Source organism: Aphis gossypii, chromosome 2, assembly GCF_020184175.1.
Source record: "Aphis gossypii isolate Hap1 chromosome 2, ASM2018417v2, whole genome shotgun sequence".
NCBI lineage: Eukaryota > Metazoa > Arthropoda > Insecta > Hemiptera > Aphididae > Aphis > Aphis gossypii.
Window position 1 is genome coordinate 1,784,530 of NC_065531.1, and position 25,227 is coordinate 1,809,756.

A 25,227-nucleotide genomic window follows, 5' to 3' on the forward strand; every position below is an offset into this window, starting at 1 on the left:
AAAATAAACCTAGCGTCTATTCGTAATCCAAGGATCCGAGGACAGATAATATACTTAAATCTTTAAAAGACTATACATAAATTAAAAACTCGATTGCTATTGCTGTATCATTAAAATGATAAACTCATCGATTAATTTCAAATGTGTAAATAAATATCACTATATGTAAGTACACATATAAAAACGTATTGTAGTGGTTGACACGATTATTTTGTATCACTTAAATAATTATTCATCAAAAATAGTTCACACAAAAGTTGTTTGAGTGACAACGATTCGAAGGAACATTATTCGAATACGACAATTATTTTTTACGCATAAACTGTCCAAAAAACAAATAATGATTCGAAAACATTAAAATAATATGACTTATAATTATTATGTAATATATTTTTTAATCTGTATATCAGTGACGATATTGCATTAGGTATCTTTAACAACTATTTCATTCAATATGAATTATGGCTTATTACAAATACGTTTTAAAAACTCATTGATAACTTATCATAACCTAACTTTATATGAGTTATATTTTAATGGGGGCGCAACAATTCCACAACTAATCAGTTATACAATAGTATTAAGAATAATAAAACATATCTGTCACTTAAATGTAAAAAAAAATATGTAAAAATTATAATAACTGTATAAAAATTAATTATTTAAATTTTACATACAATAAAAAAATTACATACAATTTTCAAATGCAAAATAAGTATAAAAATTAATGTACCTTTTTATAGTTAACATGCATAAACTAATAATAATATAAAACAACTATTTTTCGCGTGAAATATTTTCGACAAACAATTGCCGTATTTCTGATTTTACATTGGGTTATTTTATCGACTGGTTACTATAATAATTATATCAAATGTGCTATGTTTAATAATAATATTATTTTATCATCAAATCAAAATATTTTCATAATCCATGAAGTATGTTGGAAAGTCACTTTAACGCCAATGTACCGAAATTGCCTATACAGTGCGCCAGCTAACGGATAAATGGTATCATTACAAAAATTAATAATTTCTTCATATTTATAAAATAACGCATACCAACTTTATTATTTTTATTTATATTTAAACATTTGTGCTTGTTAGTTTATATAACTGACGTGTTCCTTAGTTAAACTCAAAAAACTTAAATAAAAGCAAGTTTTAAGTTTCAATTTCCGAGTAATTGGTTATTTTTTTTTAACGTAGATTTTTATTTTTCAATTTAAAATTTATAGATTATTAGGCTTTTAAAGTCTGCAGCCATTTAAATAATTCAAAGAAGCCAACATTTCTTAGTGTTTCCTTATTATTGTATTATTTTTATTTATCTAAATAATCGGAATCTAAAGTTTTTTTATTTGTTGAACAACAGTTTGTATTTAAAAGTTTCCATAATACCCCTTAAGGTTTTTGTTCCACTTTATAATAAGCAAGAAGAAGTAATACGCATTGTGCAGTATTACGTCTATCCTTTATTTATCTCATTATATATTATATTATTTAAGAAATATTTTAAAATTGAAAATACCATGAATGTAAATATTCAGGTAACAAATTATAAAAAAGACAAAATATCATGCATTTTTATAAATTGATTGTGCTAACAATTTTTTACTAAATACTGACGAAAATTTGGTTGTATTTTATGTATCTATTCAATAAATTTTTTTAAAAATGACACATCTTTGGCATAGAAAAATAGAATGTACATGAAATAAGTATTTAAGTTAGGTTAGGTTAAAGCGCGGAGCAAGACATTGGGAATGAGTAAGAAGGTGATATAAAATCAGTATCTGTGGCTATGCAATTAATTAAATTTCAGTGGTAATGATGTAAACGTCACCGGAGATACTACCGGCGCTCTTCGTAAATAGCCGGGAGAAAGTTTACAGGCAAACAATATAAACCGCGCGTGAACGTTATTAAAATACGCGTAAATTTCGATTTAAACGAACGTTGACTACTTAACACGATTGTTATTAAATCGCCTACGGAGTCGTTGCCACGTACACTCGCAACTGAAATACAACGATCACGTCTGTATATACACTACCACTGCCGTTGTACGCCTTAGGAGTCTGATAAAAGGGTAAAATCTGAATTCGTTACCCATAAAAAGGATCCGATAATGTCTTAATTCGCAATACTCGTCTATGTTTAATATACAGATACAAATTAATTCTTACTCGTCAGAAACGAGTGAACATAACGTTGAATTTAGTTTTTATTCATGAAAATAAAATTTACATTTAATGAGACGGTAAAGCTAAGGAAAGGTATATCACGTATCAAATCATATATATTATTATGTATATGAAATGACTAAATACGTATAAGTATACAATAACGATGATTTATATTTCGTATAGTTATTGAAATTCTGTTTGTTGAAGAACAGCTACCATTGAAAGTTGTATAATTATTATGTGAAAATAAACGTATATACCTACATAAAAAGGTAAAAGTAACATGAATAATTTTTAAGTCCATACATAATATAATAGTTATTTACGCACCAATCACGCAAAATTTGTACCTTGAGGAAACTAATATTTCCTCGATAAGCATTGTCGCAACTATGTGACAACGAGTTATAAAATACCAGCTACTGTGAAAACGATTTTTTCAATTTTTAGAAAACCGTTCGAGATAAAAGTCTTGCTCGTGAAGCCGTAAAATTGACTATATACACGTAGTGCAAGCACATACGTGGCGTTCACGCCAAAGGTATTTGGCGGTTCGTTGGCTGGCAACAATTTCATGTCGGTCAAACAGAAGCTCTCCGACGGGTTCACCGGCGAGTTAAATTCCTAAAACGGACAGAAAATATTTCTATTTTCTCGTTTGCAAAATTCCGTTACCCACTCCCGACCATGTTTCTGGTTCCATCACCATCAATGACCCCGACACCTCACAGCTACGACACTGGATGTGGAAGGGCAAGTCGTTAACGCTATTCGGGGTCTACCTGCGAATAACAAATGGATGTCAGAGCTCACAAAGATTTAACAACCGGATAGTAGTAGGTGGAGGATATTCTCACGGCACGTTTGAAAAATGTCTGATTCCGACGGTTTTAGCCGGTCTCTAAATCCCCCCTCCTAACCGATCCACACACTACAACCATCTCTTTCTAAAATTACACGATAGTGTGTATGTGTGAGTGTGAGTTAGAGGTGTGTGCTAACGCCTTTTTATGTCTGTAATACGAAGGAAAACGTAAAGAAGAAAAATGATTCACCACGTGGAACGACAGTATGAAGAGACAGACAGATAGAAAGTGTGAAAGAGATAGACGATCCTTTAAAAGAACGACTCCCGCACTTGCAATACCTGGAGGCTGAATACGATCATTTGCCCGGAAGAAATCGTATTCTAAATAGCCGGTCAACATGTACACTATTCGGGTACGATAAGTAGCCTATATTATATATAAATATATACACAAGAGTATAAGATACATACGTAAATAGGTATTTGATTTTGCATGTCTGAAGATTCAATATAATTTTAAGTCAATAAACTTATCATTAATAAGCAGCAGACTGGTATAGAACCGAATTATTTTCTGGATTTAAAATCCTAAAATAAAAAGTATAATATAATAATAACTAAAAATATTATCGATTTTAACCCAGTGTAATATTTTATGTTATTTATTGTTTGAAAAAAAAAATATATAAAATATATATCGCTAATTATATTTTGTATCACTTAAGTACATACAACGATTATGTATACATTTAACTCACGATAACGATAAATCATCGCTTAATATTACGTGGATATTAAACATTTATAATATGATAGTAAAATTTACGTTTACAACCCATTAGCGTTTGATCAGATCTAGAAAATTATATTCAAATGTCTGGAAAGTTGGACCGTTAGTCTACACAAATTATCCCAAATCCTGATACCAATTTTATCTCGCTCGTGTGTATCTTACGATGATACGGTTTATAAAGTGTATTTAAGTTATACTGTAATATTATATCATGCAAACACATACATACACACACACACACACACACACATATATATATTATGTATTAATTGAGGTCAAAATTATTTTCAGTGTACATATTAAGTATATGTGCAATCCTCCCTAAGTCGATGACTGCAAAACTTTAAAGAAGATATATTTATGAGGTATGAACACATCATCGTCACACGTTGTTCATCGTCTATCAACCTGGTTGCCTTTCCTAGTTTGCATGTACTTTCACTTAGATTTCATCTGACAATACAGCGTTTAAATCAGTTGCAAAAAATGACGTGTACAAATATATACTCAAATTACATATTATTATTCAGTAACATTTTAGTACCCTACCTATAATGTTATAAAATGTCCTCACTTGAAAGTTGTAAGTCGCACGAAGACGTTTATCTTCACTGTGATAATATCATTATGATTATTTTACATTTTATTATCATATTACATTATTTTATCACTGGATGTTTAAATTATTAAAACTTTCTAACTTTCTTTTAAATTACTAAAAATATGTCTGATTATAAAATGTTTTCTCAGTGAAATGATCCATTTTAATTATTTTATAGTTACAATAATAATTGCATAAGTACTTCATGTTTCTGCTTTTGAAATTAAATCGTTTTACAAAGTGTAATACAAATTTTGCAATTTTCCATATTAAATTTCATTTTCGAAGTTATTTGTAATCCTAGCGGGTTTTAGGCTATTATCATTTCAACGGTTGCAATTTTTAAAGATGCGAAGAGAGGTAAACTAATTATGTAACATAATAATACTGATATATTATGAATTTTGAAAAAAAAATTCATTTGGTTATCTACAGTATAAGTTACTTCTAATTAGTAATTTTTTGTTTTAGAATAAAATGCTTGATAGGTTTGAAAAAAATTTAGTCAATATAACATATTATGACAGTGAAACTGTAAAATGTACATTTTACGTGAAAATATACATTTCTAATTTTACCAATTGCTCTACGTGAAATAGAGTTTCATTAGACTTGCCTTTTATCATAATTACTTTATCTTGATACAACTTCAGATCCACCTTAATGCGTAGTATACGAGTATAATATTTTAAAGTACTGCATAATAATAATAACTTAAAACTAATTTGTAGATGAAATTTCACGTGAAAATAAATTAACCTATCATATTAAAATTCATTAAGACTATTCGTAATTTAATTGAGACTATAAATATGTTGTAATTATCTAGATTTTGCGCCCTTGAGGCAATCATTTTTGTCTAGAGTAATACAATTATGGTAATATTATGATTAATTATTTTGTTCACCAATATACTGTTGGCTTAACTAAAATTCAGAAGAAGGGTTTAGATTTAAAAATGTCCATTACCTCGCGTTATATGAGAAATGTTTTAATAATTTTTCAATAATATTAGCAATTTCCTTTTATGTTTTTTCTACCGATTATTTAAAACTAATTCCGTTATTTTTACCATGTTTTATTTTTATCGCAATAATTGTAGTTGCGTTATTCATATTGCATTAACTCTTAACATAATAAAATATATTGTAAATATATTCTTACCATGAACTTCCAAATCTTGCCTTAATATTGACAGGCGTTATACTTTATTACATCGAAATGACGCACCATTTCTATAAACATTATAAAAAAAAAATAATAATAATTAAAACTAATGAAATTATTGTTATTTCTAATAACTAGAATCAAATAAAATACAATATAAATAATTAGTAATCATTAAAATAAAAAAATAATTTATTTGTATAAAAATATACGCATTGGTACGTATATATCTAAAAACTTTTTCAAAATTTAATTTTTTTTTTACTCTTGGTAGGTAATAATAATATTTGAATCAAAGTTAATTATAATAATATATTAAGTGAAATTGAGGAAAACCAGTTTTTAATTAATTTAACTTTTATATTTTTTCAAGATAAAGTAATGTTTCAAATAGTAAAAATAAAAATAATTTATTTATGTACCAACGGTTCGACAAAAATATTTGTAATAACGACGACAATCATTAATATATACACTATACAAACACACTTCATATTATCAAAAACCGTACCTCTTATTATTTTCCAATATTATTTATTTATGTTCAGCAACACAGACTAACCTAACAGCATAAAAAGAGTTTAAGAGGTATAATAATAATAACCGTGCTGGAATTGTAGGATCAACATCATGAGATAGTTGGGTTAGTTACACACTCATGATTTTATCGCATACATGAGAAATACCGAAAAATTTACAAAATATATTATTCTACACATGATGATAATAAATAATTATTATTACAAATGGTGTAGATAAAATATTACAGATGTTTTTGAAAATATTTTGTTGCGAACTTTACCAGTGGGAATAGTTACAGTTCAATTGATTTTTTTTTAGTTTAATCACATCTATTTTGTCAAATTCCTTATTAACGATATTAGTTTAGATACAGGTGTTAGACGTAACAGTGTACTTTTAAGACGTTGCACGCGTTCATTTCTCTCTGCCAGTAATATTTCGAGTGTTTATAAACGACTCCGCGGGATTAAGCGAAAGGTGTGCCTAAGCGGCTTGTATAGGTACGTGTTTTTTTTTTTTTTGAATCGCCTTATCCAAGTAGACCTAAACTACACGACATACGCGTATATTTTATAATTTTTTTCGTCCAAAGAGATTATAGTATATGATGTATTTCATCCCATCATTTTGGAACACACATATTTTTCATCAGACGTCATTACACGGCGTAGGCGTCCAACTATATATATAATAATATATAGTATTATACGCACATAATATAATGTGTAGCGCAAAGGGGTCGATAGACTTTGTTTGGGGACACACAGACACATATACACGCGTCGGGTGACTTCTTCCGCCACCCATCATCTCTTCATTCCCAGCCTAGCGATCGTGGCCCAGGCGTACTGACTGCGGTACGTGCGTGGAATCGTTTATTATTCGTATTCGAGCATGGGGTAGAAGGATGGTAGGAAGTCGGCGGTGGTCCATGGACTGCAGACCGTTGTTTACAGCATCAATTATAAATTACCGGACCGAAACGAACGCGGCCTAACAATATATATATATATAATTCGTTTGAACTCCACGAACTTTTGAATATTATGTATATACTAAATATACACTTATATATTATTATATGCGGAGTATTTGCTATAACCGGACACTCTCGATATCTCAGCGTAGAGTTGTTCTATTTTATTCATTATAATATTGCCATACGTCGTGGTAATAATATTTCTTGAACATTTTTCTAAAACTGTGTGCCATTGATTTTTATTTTCATTTTATGTACTTAATTCTTGCGCATACGCAGTTCTCCTACATTTTTTTAGAACGCGTCTAGTTGCAGCCATATTTTTTGCATTATAAATACCATTAATTTTCCCAAACCGGCTTCATATTTTTCAAAAATAAATAAGTTATAGCAAAAATTTACAGAGTTCTACAGAGTAAATCATGTAAAACCATGTTATTATTAATTAAATATTTTTGAGTCAAGTAAAATGGGACCAATACTAATTTCTTAATTGATTCTAACATAGTTTTTTATTTATTTAAGTTACATGAATGAAATAACGATATAATTATAATTAAACTATCAAATATTATATATTAAACAACCAATTAGATCATTCAAAAATTTCAAATTTGATTATAAATGTCATCAAAGTTAAAAATTCGTCGATAAATACATTGATACGTAGAAATATAAAAATAAAATATAATAACATATAAATATATAAAATACAAAAACAAGAGCAACAAAAAAGAGTCCCATAGAGTTATGAAATACCGAAAGACTTGACCTCTAGTAAAAAGACATACTGTTATTGTATCATTATTATTTAATATTAGTTGCACAGTTTTTCATCATTTCGATCCGTTCATCTTCGTGTGACGTATAGGTAAATACTTAGATTCCTAAGGTTATTTTGTTTCCTTGGTTCATATTAAAAACATCGCTTTAATAATGTTAATTATTAATACCACAATGGGGCGTAAAGAGTATAATATTTTCATTCATATAGTTATTTTTAATTATACATTTATAATTATTTCCATCTAATAACAGCTTGATAAATTGTTATGTCGTGATTTTCGATTTATATTTAATTAATTTTTTTTATGTAATATCGTTGCCTTAACTTTCGTTTTATTTAACATCACTGATCAATAATTATGTGACAGAATTTTCGATATATTTATGATTATATTTTTTGTGATAATATAATATGACTGACAGAATCGTATTACTCGTACAACGAACAACACACGCAGCTAGACAATATTGGCGCCTTAGCATTTCCGGGCGATACGATGAAAACTTTGATTGCCGGATGAAAAATAGTGAAAAACCCGTACAAAAAATACATTATTCTGTATAAATAATATATAGTGGGGCGCATTGGAATTACCGCCGCGGATGTCCGGATGCGTTTTTTGATTGCGATCGAACGGTTTTTATTTCTCTCCCTTTCCCTCTCTCCCCGTCATTGTCGTCGTCGTCTGGTCATCGACTAAGCACACTGGCGTTTTCGTGTTTTATATATATATTATTACATAAAAGGTCCCATTGTGTGCATTTCATTTCTTTCTCTGTCACTCTGTTTCTCTTCCTCAAACACAGCCAGCGTTATACAGCCCACTCGTCCTCTCCTTACCGTTCCTATGTTTTTTTTTCTTCACCGCGGACTCGGTCCTACTGCAGATAAAGGGGCAGATGATAATTTTCGATCCATGGCTGCATTAAATTGTCCTCTTGGCTGGATACGGTTTACGTACCACAATATATATTATATAATATATATAGAAGTCTTCCGAACTTGGGGAGGTTTTGGCGGAGAGCGGGGAGGGTATAATGGGTAGAGCAAGTGTTATATTGTCGGACGGCTATCTGCAGCTGACACGCAACCCACCGACTAACCGCCCGACTCTGCCAGTACCCCCTACCAACAGCCACTGAATGTGCTTCCTGCGCTCAACCTTCCCCTACAGCAGCCTCTCAGTGGAAAAGTCGACGGAGGCGCGGACGATGGTTGTCGTGACGTGGAAAAGTCGTAAATTTAAAAGATCCCAGCACGATGACGACGACGACAATTGGTTGGCAGGACGTTATTATTATTATCATTATATACGTACAGGTCCGTTGTAGATTTTTATTTTTCTTCGCTTCTATAGTATCTATTACCGCCAATCTCATATAATATTATTCTTTAATATTATTAAAAATATGTACTCGCACTTAACATACTTTACTTTAAAGCTTTTTCTAATTTTTGTTTATATTTTTAATTATTAAAAAGTAACGACTACTCGACTACAATACTCCCATTTTTCACACGCGTGTATATAATATACTTAGAATTTATTACCTCACAATTCATGGTATATAGTAGTACAATGCGTACACATTGAGGCGCATTCAAAAGAATTGTATTCGTTTTTCGACCTTTACACACTTGAAGATTTACGCGATGCACGTACAAACATAATATTATATACGAACGTGTGTACGTATATATTATTATTATGAAACGTCCTATTCTTTGGAAAAATAAAAGGCAACAAATTCTACACGCAGCTTATTGTTATTTCGATAACAACAACCAACGTTTTAAATACAATTAAATACCACAGTATAAAGGCATTAAATGCACAAATATTACATACCACCGTCATGTGAATGTGAGTTTTTTATTCTTATTGTTTTTTTTTTTTGATTTTGCAACTTTGTGAAAATAATATACGTGTGTTTTAATAACGTATTATTGTTTATTATAGTTCAACGTTAACATAATACTTTGCGCACAAACCATTTACTGGTATTTATACATATACATTACACATGCATTATTTGATCATAATATTATAATATTTTTTGTACTGTTTTTTCATTTATTAATTCAAATATTCCTATAGGTAGTTTAATAGTCAGAAATACACGCGCAACATATTTTGTTTTATGATCATAAATTTATCTACAGTGATAATTAATTATAATTATGATTTTAACTAATTATATAAATACGTATTCCTATAATATTATATGAGTCCGATATACTTCGAAATATTTTGGATTATTATATTGACCTGCAGCTACGACACGGAAGAAGTTTATTTTTTACGTAGTCCAATAAAAAAAAAAATAAATTTTTAAATTTAACGGACAAAAAAAAACTAAAAATCTATATTATCTGTATACAAAATTAAAATGCTAAGCAATAAATTCTGATACTTGTAACCTGTTCTATTTATTGATTTTTCAGCAAATTTGGTGATACCTACTTCAAATGCTAATTAAGCTGTACTACCCAAGGCTTAATAATAGAAATTTAGTGTAACTTAAGTGATTAAATTAAAAATCCCTACTAAAATATGATACAATATTATATGTATTCATTGTACGTTAAATGGTTTAAATTATTTCGATGTTTTTATTACAGTAATTTACAATACTACTTAATAAATCATGCAAAATTTATACTTGTAATTTTATTATGAAATACTAGATTTTATAAAATATCTAATATTTGATTAAAAAAATAATCTAAAATGAATAAACAGTTTATGTTTTGGGATCAGTATCTATTTACATTCATTTCCCACAAATTTATTAACTTACTAATTACTATATTATAATATATTCCATATAGACTCATTAATTTGTATATATTTTAAATAAATTATTTTGTTGTACTATGTTACTTTAAACGTTAAAATTAAACATTAGCTTTTGATATTTCTGTTGATTCAAGTTGTGATATAATTAATTGAGTATATTTCTGTCATATTCAACGTATTATTTATATTAATATTATGTGAATTGTAATATGGTTGTTGTAAAAATATAAATATATTTGTGAAATTTAAATTATTTTAAAAGAAATACATTAACACGTATAAAATTAGCTTAAATACATCTATCTGGACGTTATAAAAAAAAATTTCAGAAAAAAGTAAAAATTATACGGTATAAATTATATGATCTACAGTATTTTCATATTTTCTCCGTCCATTTAATTATGTGTATATTCTCTAAAACATTTTTTTTTTTTTTTTTAAACGCATTTCAATAGTAGATCGTAATATAATAATATATTACATACTGTAGGTATGTAGGTAGCTATATATTATTAAATTATAAGAGTTAATCCGTAATCGCACACTGTAAATGTAGAAAAAAAAACTTTAAAGTTCAAAGCTTAGTTTCGGCCTCGTTGACGTCGGTTGTATATTATATATACTTGTAAGTTTCCTGGAGACGCGTTTGAGTTGGTGAACCGTTTCAAACGATGTATAGTAGGTACTCTCTGAGCGATACGTCATAGATGTAACGAAGCCGAACGGCTTAAAGGCGTAGGTACCAACATTCTCAGAAATATTTAGATCATACGCGCGTATGCGTTCACAACCCGCGAAGTGCAAAGGTTTCGAACGCGCGAACTTCAAAATCCCCTTACACCTATAAAATATGAATACAGTTACGTGACTGGGATACGTGACGAAATTAGAGGCCATTTTGGCTGCACGTTGTTATATGTGCAGACGATGTATAAAATGATCGCAGCGCCTCTTTATTATTATATCAATACTTTTCGGAATGCAGAGAGCGTTATTATGGTTAAAATTTATCCGTCTGTCGATACGACAGCCGCCACCACCACTACCGCATTATCCGTAGATATACATAAACATATAAATGTATATTTTTTTTGAGCTAAAATATAACGTTGAGTTTCTTATTTCCGTTTTTATCTGCCGCTGTGTCTATAGGTGTATTTATATATATTTTTTTTCTGAAAAGACTCACCGTTATAAACCGTCCGTATGAGTATATTTTTCCCGATAACAATTTTGCCCAAAACCCTAATATTTCCGGTCCATTCGTTCGCGGCAGGTAGATATACCCCACGATTACCAATATAATATATAATATGCACATAACGTGGGTCTGGTCCATATATACGAATACACCCTATCGAAATTGTGATGTGGCAGTGAAATTACGCGAAGAGCACATATATGTATGGTTGGTACATTGTTGTATATTGTACATTGTATTCAAATTCAAATCAATTTCTCGCAAAGGTTCCGCCAAAAATCGTCGGAACGGGGGGACTACACGAAACGAAATGTCAGAGCGAAAAATCCCCCGGTTGATTTATGGTCGCCTTAAACGGACGGAAAACTTTGATGAACATTTTCTTCTCCATTAAAATGAGACGGGTTTTTCCCCACCGACTCATGCACAGCTCTCTCTCTCTCTGCGAGGCTCAATTCTCGAATCGTTGCACACTGGTCCATTTTATCCGTATTACTCTCACCGCAGCGGCCATCGTTTTCCTTTTGGAGGCTTAATGTTTTTTTAAAATGACCAAAAAAAAAAAAAAGCGCGAGAATATAGTAAAATGGAGTTTACGGGCCCATAAAAATTACATTAAGAAAACGGGAGTCATTATTCGTCAGACGAACATACCATGTGAGATTGAAGGGCGGCGACATTTAGAAAAAAAATTAGAAACGTTGTTTAAATTATATATCTTACTAGTTGTTTCTACCAAATTCCACTTGGGTTAAACTTAATCCATATATCTATCTAAAAAACTAAATATACAAATATACAAATTAACGTTGATGCTATATGGTATAGCAGTTTGTTTACTTAGAAGAATTCAGTCACCTTTTTCTTTACTTAATCCAATATATACCTAATATAAAAATTAATAATTTTTAATCTATATAAGTAGATTTTATTTAATATATTTCACTAAATTGTATTTCCGAACTCAACAATTTAATAACAATAAAATACGGGCATGTAATAAATAATTTTTGAATTTATTAATTCTTAAATTCCATCTTTATGTAATACAAAAACATATAGGAACAAAATTCATAAATTTATAAAATAAGTTTAGTCAATATTATTCTGACAGGCTGCATTCAAATAAGGGTGGAAAGGTGGCGAAAGGGAACTAAATCTATGTTATTGTATATTTCAATAGTAAATGGACCAATAATTTGGTTTTTAATTTTTAAAATAGTTTTATAAACTCAAAGGCAATCAGTGCATAACACTTTATAATTTAACGTGATTTTCATCATAACATTTCAGACAGATGGTACTATTACAATGTTAATAAGTTTTGACACGGTATAAAATAAATGTATGATATAACATGTGTTTTGAGAGTTCGATAGGTGACAAGCGATAAAAACAAAGAAGTTCACAACTAGCGACACCATATTATATACATACAATATGTACATAGCATAACATATACTCGTATTTCGATGTTTAGACAGGATTAGTGGAATTTCTGTAAAATGATGAAACGGCCCTAATGATTAATGTTTATAAAGCCCCAGCGAGAGACGCAGTTTAATCCGTTTAAGCGCCGTCACTATATATTTATGCCTTTGGCCGATAAAATATTACACTACATGCGTTTGACCGGAGCACGAATATATTATACATATACTACCAACCGTATACGGACGATAACAATATACATATGACAGTAATCGAGTATAAGATATTAAAAATTCGTTTATGAATTCTCGTAAGTTTAGCTTAGTAATGCAATATATATTTCAAAAATTAATTCAATTTGTATTTATATGATACACATATAATAAACTAGAAATTGTATTACCCATATTTTTTTTTCAAAAATGTCATTTCATAATGATAATACGTATATGGTTTTGCTGTTAAGTTATTATTATTTTTTTTTTTAGTACAATTTTCAGGTATTGAATATTAGGTACGAATTGAAACATGTACAATAATAATTTTACGTATTCTATTAATTATTATAAAATAAAAAAGCATTACACAATTTCAATTGAGATCAATAAAAATTGCAAATTATAAAGTAGTTTAATCGCCATTAAATCCACCATGCTGAATATTATATTGTTGTGTGACAATTATTAAATATTAGAAATAATTCATCGACTCGTATAGACAAAAGGAAAATGTTGATTTATTATGTACGTCTCGTCAAAACAGACATTTATAGGATCAAGTTAAATAAATTAAAAACTAATATCTAAGTTCATAAAATAAATACGTCAGTTTAATATACACGACGTGTAGTTTTTTTTTTTTAACGGGTGACGTTAACGAGAATACAAAATATATTTTATGAATCAAAAAATGTCTCGAGCTGTTTAATTACAAAAGGCAGAATAGAGGAATTAAATTCAATTCGCTTTGTGGATAATTGTTTATTAACGATAACTTCGTATTAATTTGAATAGTTTATGCTATTGTTCAGTTTTAACGCATCAGATTGTTAATAACAAGTGTTACGCATGACTAAAAACGAGTTCTCAATAGCAGTTTCAATAGATAAATTCGTTAAATCATCAGTTATATGTATAATTAGTTATATTGTATGTAAATGGTTTATTGTTACGTATTTTATTTTATTATTTTTTTTTTTTTTGACAACATAAGAGAAAACATTTTTGTTATTATTATTTATTTTTGAAACTACTGCACCATATTATATTATTCATATAAATTGTATCCCACATATCCGTATAACTTAATAAGCTAAAATGACTTAATTTACGACCCGTCAAAAATGTAACCATGTTAAACATTGCTAATGTTGACTTGTTTTGTAAAATTGATATAAAACTTACAAATTGACAGTATTTTAAACACGGTATCTCCTAGAATCAAAATGGATGCGGTAAAAATTGAATTTTAAAGTTTTTCAGATCATAAATAATAATATGTGTAGTGTGTACAACAGATATTGTGACGTAGACTTATTGCAGTATTTAACTTTTTGAATTTTAATTTTTTGCAAAGTTAAACTTTTTCGAGTTAAGATACAGTTCCCATAGGTTAACTTAAAGTTAACCAGTAAAATAGCGGAAGAGGAAAAAATTTTCACTTTAAAGTTAACGATATAATCCATTTGACAAAATATGTATTCAAACAATAACTTTACACAAGTTTTTTTTTTTATTAGTTTTTTTCGTACATTGAATTAAATACATTTTATTCTTTTAGAAAGAAAACTTTATAAAAATATAACACCCGATTATAATGACATTATTGTCTGTTATTATTATTTTTTTTTTTTTAGGATTTTAACTTGCATCAATGATTTTCGTTGTTATTGTCATCGATATATTGTCCACGAATGTACAGGTTCCAGTTTCCTATCCCCATAAATTATCTAGTATATGCAATGAGTTGAAAACAATTAGGTATGGATATCGCACACAAACTGAAGACTGGACTAATTTATTGATCAAAATTATATTTTTGATACACATACCACTTAACATATAGGGGTGAAATTTTAAATTTGGTCACTTTAAGACTGAGGTTAGCTTAGGACAGCTGATATTTCTCAAAATTATATTTGATGTATTTTATGTTATAATATTATATACATTAAATACATTAGATTATAATACGAGTATAACATTTCGTAATGAGCTATACTATAAACTTTTTTTTTCTTTTTATTTATTTTTTTACCATTGGATTTAAAACTTGAATATATTATAAAAATATTTCAACGCTGTGACGGATATTTTTTAAATCAAATATAACCTATATATATCTTATGATATTTATTTGTTAAGGCATATAAATTAACTAATTGTGTGAAACATTTGATTTATCTTCAACATTGATCGGTTCCCATAAGTCAACTTATAAATAAACCCAAGTTTTACTATGATTAAATAGTAACTGTTAATACACTTGCAGTAAATTGATAAAAACAAAAAAAAAACGAATTCTGAAAATCAAAAGATATTTTTATCCACCAATTATTATTAAATTACATTATACAACGTGTTTTATCTAGTAGGATCTATCATATTTAATCCATATTAAGTACCTATTCATTATAAGCGGTCGGCTTTCCACAGTCCACAGAGTGCAAAAATAAAAATAAAGTAGCGTAAATAGCAAAGTGATGCTAGCCATGGTTTTTCGAGTGTCGACGGTGCCAGTTTTGAATATACTATAATAGTTAACGCTCTGTATAATAAATATATTTTTTTATTTTATTATGCTTTGGCGCATCAAAAGTCGAACGCAAACGGACTGATTAATGTGACATCGTTATGATTATATATATGTATAATATAGTGTTGCTAATATATGTGTATAAGGAACCGAAAGGAAAGGAAGAGGTGGGTGACGGAATTCGATGAAAAAAATCCAGATGATTTATATCCGAGCGCACTCGACTCCTCCCGCGGCCGTGAGCGTGTTCGCATTTCCAACCCACTCGCCCGCTACACCCACGTGCGCCGGCCTGGTCCGACGACAAACCCTTCACACCACCACTACCACCCTACCATGGTGTTATATACATTAGCAGGCGTTTAGTGTTCGTCTCATTACGACTTATATATATATATATATATACCTTCTCCGCTGCAAAATCCCGGCTTTCCTGACCTCGCCTCGATACCGCGTCGCTGGTAAATTATTGCCTGGGCTGTCGTGCTGCGATCCGGGCGGCTTTCCCCCCTCATATATAGGACTTCCTTTTCTTTTCTGATAATCTAGCCATTTGTCCGCTGCCACCGCCAGCGTTGGGTAGGATTGCCTGGGACGAAGACGACAACGGGCACATCTCTGGTGCTGCTGTAGAGGATCGAACGAGCGCGCAATAATATTATAATCCACACCGAATCGCTCGCGCCCCTCGATCCTCCCGGTTGGACTCATTTATATATAGAGATTATACGAGGACCACGACGACGATTCGGTATCCACGCGTCTTTATCGAGACTAAAAACAAAACTAAAACTGAATACGAAAAAAAGTATAAATGCGAATATTCTTTAGGTCGGCAAAACGGTCGATTTAACTTGATCCGTCGTCATTGCCGCCGCCACACCGGTGGCGGTGGTTCGGTATAACATGACGTACACCGGCAGGAGATTACCGTTGAAGGGTGTTCTGTTTCATTCGCGCATTATTTATTTACTTTTCTTCCCTAGAAAAAAATAACAAACGTTCAGTAAAACACGACACCGTAATCGCGTCGCGAGAAAGATCAATTTTACTAATGATATTCGTCGCCATCGCGTTATTTTCCGTCTCCCCACTTACCCATTGCCACATATTTGTCCTTTAATTATACACGTTTTATAGAGTCGGTCGTTGTACATACTATAATATGAAAAGGAAACCGGATAACATTGTTTTGCGAACTCGCGTGCGGGCGGAACGGTAGCATTATTTATGTATAGAATACAGTTGTGATTTCTGCAAAAGACTTAATAAGACCATATAATTAAATATTACTTTCATTCGCGGTCTACCTACGTTTGTCCAACAATATTCCCTCAATAAAAGCTTATAGATATAAAAAAATGCACGATATTGCTAAAAATAAAAAAATCTTTTCATAACATTTTTGAAAAAGAAATATTTATTAAAAGCACGTCATTGAATTAAATGTCAGTCACTATAAACCAGGGGTGGCCAAACTTTTTTTGGTCACGATCTACTAAAAATGTACTTCACCTTTGAGGATCGACTTCCATATAATTTTTTTTTTTATTATTGAATAACTATAATTATTAAGAAACATATAGGGCGAGTGGCTCTAAAAATAAATTCTAACACAATCGACTTTGAAATTGTCCAAGATCGACCGGTCGATCGCGATCGACTGTTTGGCCGCCCCTACTATAAACTATAAGAAGCGTTTACTAAACGACAGAATATAATAATTGTATTATACACGATATGAATGAAATAAGCCCTAAATGTGTAATAATATATAAGATAATTTAAATCTATTTATCTATATGATATAATATTACTTATATATAATACAAATAATATCTCATTAGTACTTAATTATCTAATTGTTTATAAAGTTTTTTATATAGGTTTATTGTTGAATACAATAAATATATTCTAAATTTATAGCACATACAATAAAGGACAGAAAAATGTATTATTTTACAACAAGCTGGTAAATGACTGAAAATAAAAAACAAAATTCCATGACCGATATTAAATTTTAAGCATTATTAAAATATTGAATTATAATACATTTTTGTTTGTGGTTTAAATCGGTCGTAGTTTATTGGGAATCGTTGTGACCAGACAGCGTGAAACGGTTCGAAACGACCGGTTATTGAAAAAAAAAAAATAATAAAAATTTTCATAAAATCATAATCGGAAGAAAGCGTGTTTTATTTATACGCGTGAGAGAGTGATCGGTCGCAGCCGGATGAAAGGAATTATAACATTTATAACCCTGCAGTGGCGACGTGACTATCATGATATCCCATCGGCTGCACCCTCACCACCGCCGTAAGGGAAAATGCGAACGATTCTTGCATGTTAAAACAACCCGATTACGACGAATAACACACCCCCACCATCACTGTCAGGGCTCATAGCGTTTGCATTACAAATGTTATCACGTTTTGGATGATACACTGTAAAAAAATATATGACCTTAAGTACCTAGCTCATGTATATATTGTATATTATACCTACCAACCGTCTGCACAGAGTGTCTAGCCATAAATAAGTTATTACCACGGTACCGGCGCGATTATTATCGGTTTAGTCCTCATTTCCAAGGTTGCTTTAGGTACAATTTTCCAAAAGTAGGTATAAGATCTTTAAAAGAAAAACTCACAACCAAATGTGTTGTCTTCATCTTACAAAGTTCAACTTGACAAATTTGCGTTCAGCAGATTCGGTTCTGTTTAATTAGGCTATCATATTTGAGTTAAATTAACTATATATAATTTTTAAGGTGTATAACAAACTTTAAGGCTGTGAGAATTTATACAACGACAATTAACAATAACGTAAGAACTCGCTAAAATTGTTTAACGAAGTATATCTTTACGCTGCAATACGCAAGCATTCCGAAGAACGATATAGTTATTTGATTATCACAATCGATTATTTTTTCATAGTTATATGTTTACATTATCGTAGTTAATTAATCGTAATCGGTCACTACATTAAATTAATAATTCATTTTATATAAATATATTAAGTTTTTTATTAATTTTAAATTTCAAACTGCATAAAAAATGTGCAATTATATATTATTTCTTCAAACATAATTTAAACACTTCTTAGACTTTATTCTATTTAATTCCATTAAAAAAAAAATCATGCTAACATAATATTATATAAGTCGCATTTTAAATTTGTTGTAAATGCATACAATTATTTTATATATTACCTAATTATTATTAAGTATAATATAAATATAATAATTTACAAATACTTAAATTATTAATATTTGTTTTAAAAACGATAATTCAAAATTATTAATGCTTCCTTTGATAATATATTTCCAACTAGTTCACAATATATTTATGTATATATATAATATGTCACTATGTATAACATTACAGAATACTTAAATACCGTAAACGAATAAGTATCTATATAGTAACATTTCGATAGTCGAAAAATTCCGTAAGCAAGTTATCTACGTATGATACGTGTGATACGACAAAACGACGACGATCTATATCGACATTTATAGCTCCCTTCGACAATTTTGGACCCAGTGCTAGTGAGGAGGGTAGTTTGGGTTCGGTTTTTAGCTTATCATGCATATATACCTGACTACACCGAAACGAACGCTAATACATACTCATACTCACACACTAGTCATATTATCCACATCGTAATATTGTAACATATAATCTGACCAGTCCTTTTATGCGCAACGGGTCGAACTCTACCTCCACCCAACACCACTATTGGCCATTATACGGACCTAAACACAAACACACACATTCACGCTTTTATAATATATACTTTTGTCGTTAAAATGTGATTTATTGTTTTTGCCGAGTTTCCGGACAGGAATTACGATTCCGACCTGAAAGACCTCGATAAATTATTGTATTGCAAATGTATTATTTATAGATACACGTTTTTTTTTTTTTTTTTTTTAATGAAAAATCCATCATTTTTAACGAGCACATACGTTTTCGTGTTTGTAGAAATTTGATCGATCGACTGAATAGTTTTCCATGTGAACTATCTAACACAACTTAACCCCAATTTTTCCCTGTGAAAAATGTAAAAAGCACTTACACTCCATTGCACCTATCCATGATAATTTATTGTACTATTAAATTTATATTTACCTTCGCGCTCAAATTCGAGTAGTTTAATATTATACATGAAACGTAATAATATAGACTAATACTATGGTCAGACTAAGACAAAATCTCTGATATAGATTATTTTCAATAAAATCTTAAAAAGCTATTTTAGAGAACATAGCAGAGATAACACAGTGGTACAAAAGTTAGGGTCTACAAACAGCATTAACACACCACCGGACACAGTCTCCTAATAAATTTAGTCCAAAATTTTGAGTAACTATTGTGAAAAAATAATTTATCGTTAAACATATTCTATCTCAATACCAAAATACTTCAACGATCTCACTCACTTTAATGTGATGAAAAATAGAATAACTTGTCGCTTGGATTAAGCCTTAAAACAGCATTTAAATCCTTTAAAATAAAAATAAAATCCTATAGGATTCCATACAAAATTATATAATCACACTTAATAAAATGTTTAAACATCGATTAAGTCGTAACTATGAACGCAACATTTTTTCATATCTATAAAATTATATAAAACACACACACACACATATATATTATATTATAATATATATATTCTACAGGTTTAAACATATTATTATTCAACAGCGGTGTTGAAGAGTTTGATTGTGAATTATTTGTCTACACTTAATCTTAATTTTTTTTTATTATCTTAAATGCATTAAAAATATATTAATTAATAATATTATGTGTGAAGATTTTCAAAAGTATGCGAGAGGAAAAAGACATTTTAAAATTGAAACATGAAATACGTTACACATGTATGGGGGGAGGTGGGTTAAAAGACAGGCACTTTTTATTACTATGATGTTCACCATAAAAAAAATAAGGCTAATATAATATGTATCTATAATTTAACGCGAGTTGCATATCATACTTATTTAATTTATTGTTTTTATTTGTTCATTCAATTTTTGTCGACATTTTTTATACATTTATAATATTTATCAAATATACTACACATTATTATTTTTACACATGTATACTAACACTTGTACACTAACTTATACACATCTAATAATGTACATCACAAGTACATAAAGCCATATAGGTAAATCTTCAATAGATGGTAATAATTATCACAAATTATATGATTTTGGTTAAAATATCTGACTATTATACAATAATTTGCATTATACATACGCCTACAGTATTCACATGTTATAAATCAAATTAACATAACCATAATTTATTGGCTGCATATATCTATATTCTATATATATGAATATCAATATTCGTTAGACGACGTTCGTATGATAATAAAACTAATAGGGTGACGATGATCATGTCATTCGAATACTGTAACATTATGATCATCTAAAGCCTGCTACATAAATCGGTAGTGACAGAAGCACTAAGTTACTAAATCATATATTATATAATATTATATAATTTCAATAACTCCGCTAGTAAATATAATCTACACAAAAAAGTCGTTCGCTAATAGATTTTACATAAAAGAAACATCAAAACAGAACCTCCTCCTATTTCACAGATCGACCGTAAACTTTACGTTGAATGTCAAAACGATGGAGTGTATATAAACGGTTTAAAAATCAGTATGTATTAATTCTATTACTACCACTGCGCCACTGCATACACCTACTGCAGCTATCATTCCCGTGAGACGATCATAAAAACAGATCATCATATTGAAAAACGAGACCAACGAGGAACAGTTGTAAAATGTTTAGTGTTCTTTCATCGATATAATGTGTATGTATACCTATACAAACAAACTAAGCATTATCAAAGCCAATAAAATGGTAATAAATAAAACTTATTATAAGTATTATATTGTCTTCGTGTCCATAAAATCAACAAATGTAATTTCAAAATAAAACTTTACAACTCAAATTATAAAAACAAAATATACTTAAAAAAAAATAATCAATCAAACAAACATTTTTTCTGCATCTATATGGTACGATTGGTATGGTAAAATGTATAATTGGGGTTTACTTTTAAGTATTAGATAAAACTTACTTATATTATAGATACCAATCAAATGAGGTTTGAAAAAAGATATTATTTTAGAGTAGTATTATTTAAACTTATAATATGACAAATCATAGTAGTGCAGTAATAAAATTATCTGAAAATTATTTAATTTCTGAAATAAATACCTTCTTAATAAGAAGAAATAACCAAACACATGATTTACTAACTGGCATATTATTGAGCTAATTATTCAATTATATTACGTTGTAATTCCCCAAAAATGTTAAAAAATTTCATTAATGTAACTATAATTTAACATCTGCTATCTATAGCAGACATAATACTTTTTTAAATTTCTATTTTTTTTTTGCACTCTTCTAATAGGAAATTATGATTTGACTAACTTCTTTTGTGATACTAATAATAAAAAAAATATATAACTTCCTAAAATAAGTTTACCGACCATTTTTAAAAATTCGATTTAAATTAATATTAATTTGATTAAAAAAAAAAAAACCAAATCTTAAAGGTATACTTAGTATATTATACATTACATATTACATATTTGTATTTTGTCACTATTGTTGAATATTTCAAAACTCCTAGTATTACGTGTGCATTCACGTGTTTTGAGCGCGACCTGATAGAATGTAGGGTAGAATAAAATTCCGTCATCCTTTTGACGCACAAAAGACACAGATCACTCGTGAAACTAACGCTTCACTGGTACTATAATGTCTCCCCTGGTTCCTACATTAACACACATGCACATTTGTATATATCGCTCGGTGCCTTACAACTCCTGAAACACTGTCCTATTGTTTGCACTATCTACATCAGAGTCAATATAATATAATATATACCATGCTCTATAATCGATTTGAGGTTGTTGGTTGTACGACAACGTCAAAATAATAATAATACACTGCGAATGAACTTCTAATAGTTTATTGAAATTTTACCATCGTTATATTTTTATAATAATGCCTACATACAGTATGCACGAATACACAGAGTAGGTGATGTAAATTATTATTTTTCAAATTAAAAAAATAATAAAAAAATCAGAGTAGAACATAATATGAGCCATACAGCTACTAATATCATAATAACATAATACCTATAAATAATAATGTGTATAATATTTTAATGTAAAATAAATCAACCTAAAAAACCAAAAAATAAAAGATATCCTTAGTATCCTTGATTATAGTACTTTTTAAAGACTAACATTTGAATTGGTAATTAATTCCAGTATCAAAGTATAGTACAAAAAATAATAAGCCTGAAATAATCAATTTCTGGTGGTTCTAATTACTATAAATTATGTTTTGGTACATGCCTCACAATCATTACATATTTTAATATAGTCACTAATATGAACTTAAATTCATGAAACTATAATATAATCGTATAGTTGAATTAATTATTATTAGATTAGTAAACTATACTGTATTAAAATATAGTATTATCTAATGATTATAAAATCAATTACCATTAATCACTATCAAAATTGTAAAACCAATTATTTTGAAATTTACAAAATGTATGCTCAAAAGCATCTTTAATACTAAAATACAATCTAAATATTGCACATTATGATACATTAAATATTTTATTAATTATAATATTATCTAGATTGTGTAATATCTGAAATAAATTTTGCTTACATAATATTGTTTAATAACATCATGAAGTAAATTTAACAAATATTTTTTGTAAAAGTATGTAATTAATTGATTCGGAAATAAATAATTGTAATTTCAAAGCTTTCACACGACTTCACAACTTAAGTACTTTGAACAGAAAATATTGAACTGCTGACATTAATGTCTACTATATTTAGCTGCCTCCATTTCTATATAGAAGGATATTTTCATTGTAAAGTTGTGGCGTGCGAGACCATTAGTTACTATCATTATTGCTCGCCAGACAAAGTGATTATATGTTTCGAATGATTATGTGTGATTATGTGAATTGAACATTGTTCTCGTCAGCTCTCCATAAACAGCTGAATAGCGTACATTTAAAAATTGATTGTAAATGGATTCCTTTGCATAGCTATATTACGTAAATAGGTTTTTTTAACTAAGTTATGGAGTAGATTTTATTTAAATTAAAATTAAATTTTGCATGATAAATATATTCACATTTTAAAAACCTGATATTTCAAGTTTATTATTATTGTAATTAAATTATTTCGCAACTAAAGTGATTGAATTTGTCATGAGTTGTATTAAAAATTTTATAACCCTGGGAATACCATCGAATAATGAAATACTATTCACTTTGATTTTTAAGGTTATATGATATAATACAAATATAACAATTAAATTTATATATATAAATTAAGAATTCAGATGAATAGAAAAAAAATAATAACATTCCAAGTATAATCATTAGCTTAAAGCCACAGCAAAATAATGCCGATATCAAAATACTACGTATTTAAAAGACCATGGTATTTAATCGAATAATTCTTTAAAATCCTATTTTGTTTTGAAAATGCCCATACAGTTTAATTATGTTATATTTTTATACTATATGAATATGTATTGTATGTACTTGTCGGTATACCATGACAATTTATTTATTACATATTACTATACCGAACCAACTTCTACTGGTTTAAAAAAAAATGTCGTTCGCACACAATACCGTATTATACACATACACGACATATTGTATATTTGCTGGTCTGCGTGTGTCCTGACATCTCGTCCTTCCGTTTTCTGATTGCACACACCCACGTTAACTTTTTCTCGAACGAAAACCCTACAGAACGCAAACTCGTTGTCCAATTTACACCATAAAAATTGAAGTGTCACCAACACACTCGACAAGCTGATACGGTATAAATACTATAAATATGCGTTTCTTTCTCTTTCTTTTTTTTTTGCCACCATAACGTTTAAACATTTTATTCTATCGTAGTGGGTCGACGTTTGAGTTTTGACGTAATTTTATTATTATAGTTATTATTTTATAAGTATTTTTATTTAGAATATAGTTTAGTAAAAACAAGGTTATAATTAAACCACAAAAAAAAAAAAAAAATTAAGTTAGGACCAGAAGGTATACAACTCTATGCATTTCATTCGCGCGTAAACTGTTTGAAATAATTCTATTTG

General features: G+C 29.2%; 1 long non-coding RNA gene across 2 annotated transcripts in view; it reads right to left on the minus strand.

Annotated features, from left to right (window-relative positions):
- Positions 1-419: 419 nt before the first annotated feature.
- Positions 420-25,227, minus strand: part of LOC114123710 (uncharacterized) — a 62,654-nt gene continuing 37,846 nt past the window's right edge. For both annotated transcript variants that reach the window (XR_007604059.1, XR_007604060.1), the window contains exons 4-5: positions 5,555-5,625; positions 420-2,970 (exon numbers count right to left, since the gene is read on the minus strand). This is a non-coding gene — a long non-coding RNA (uncharacterized LOC114123710). The remainder of the gene's footprint in view (positions 2,971-5,554; positions 5,626-25,227) is intronic.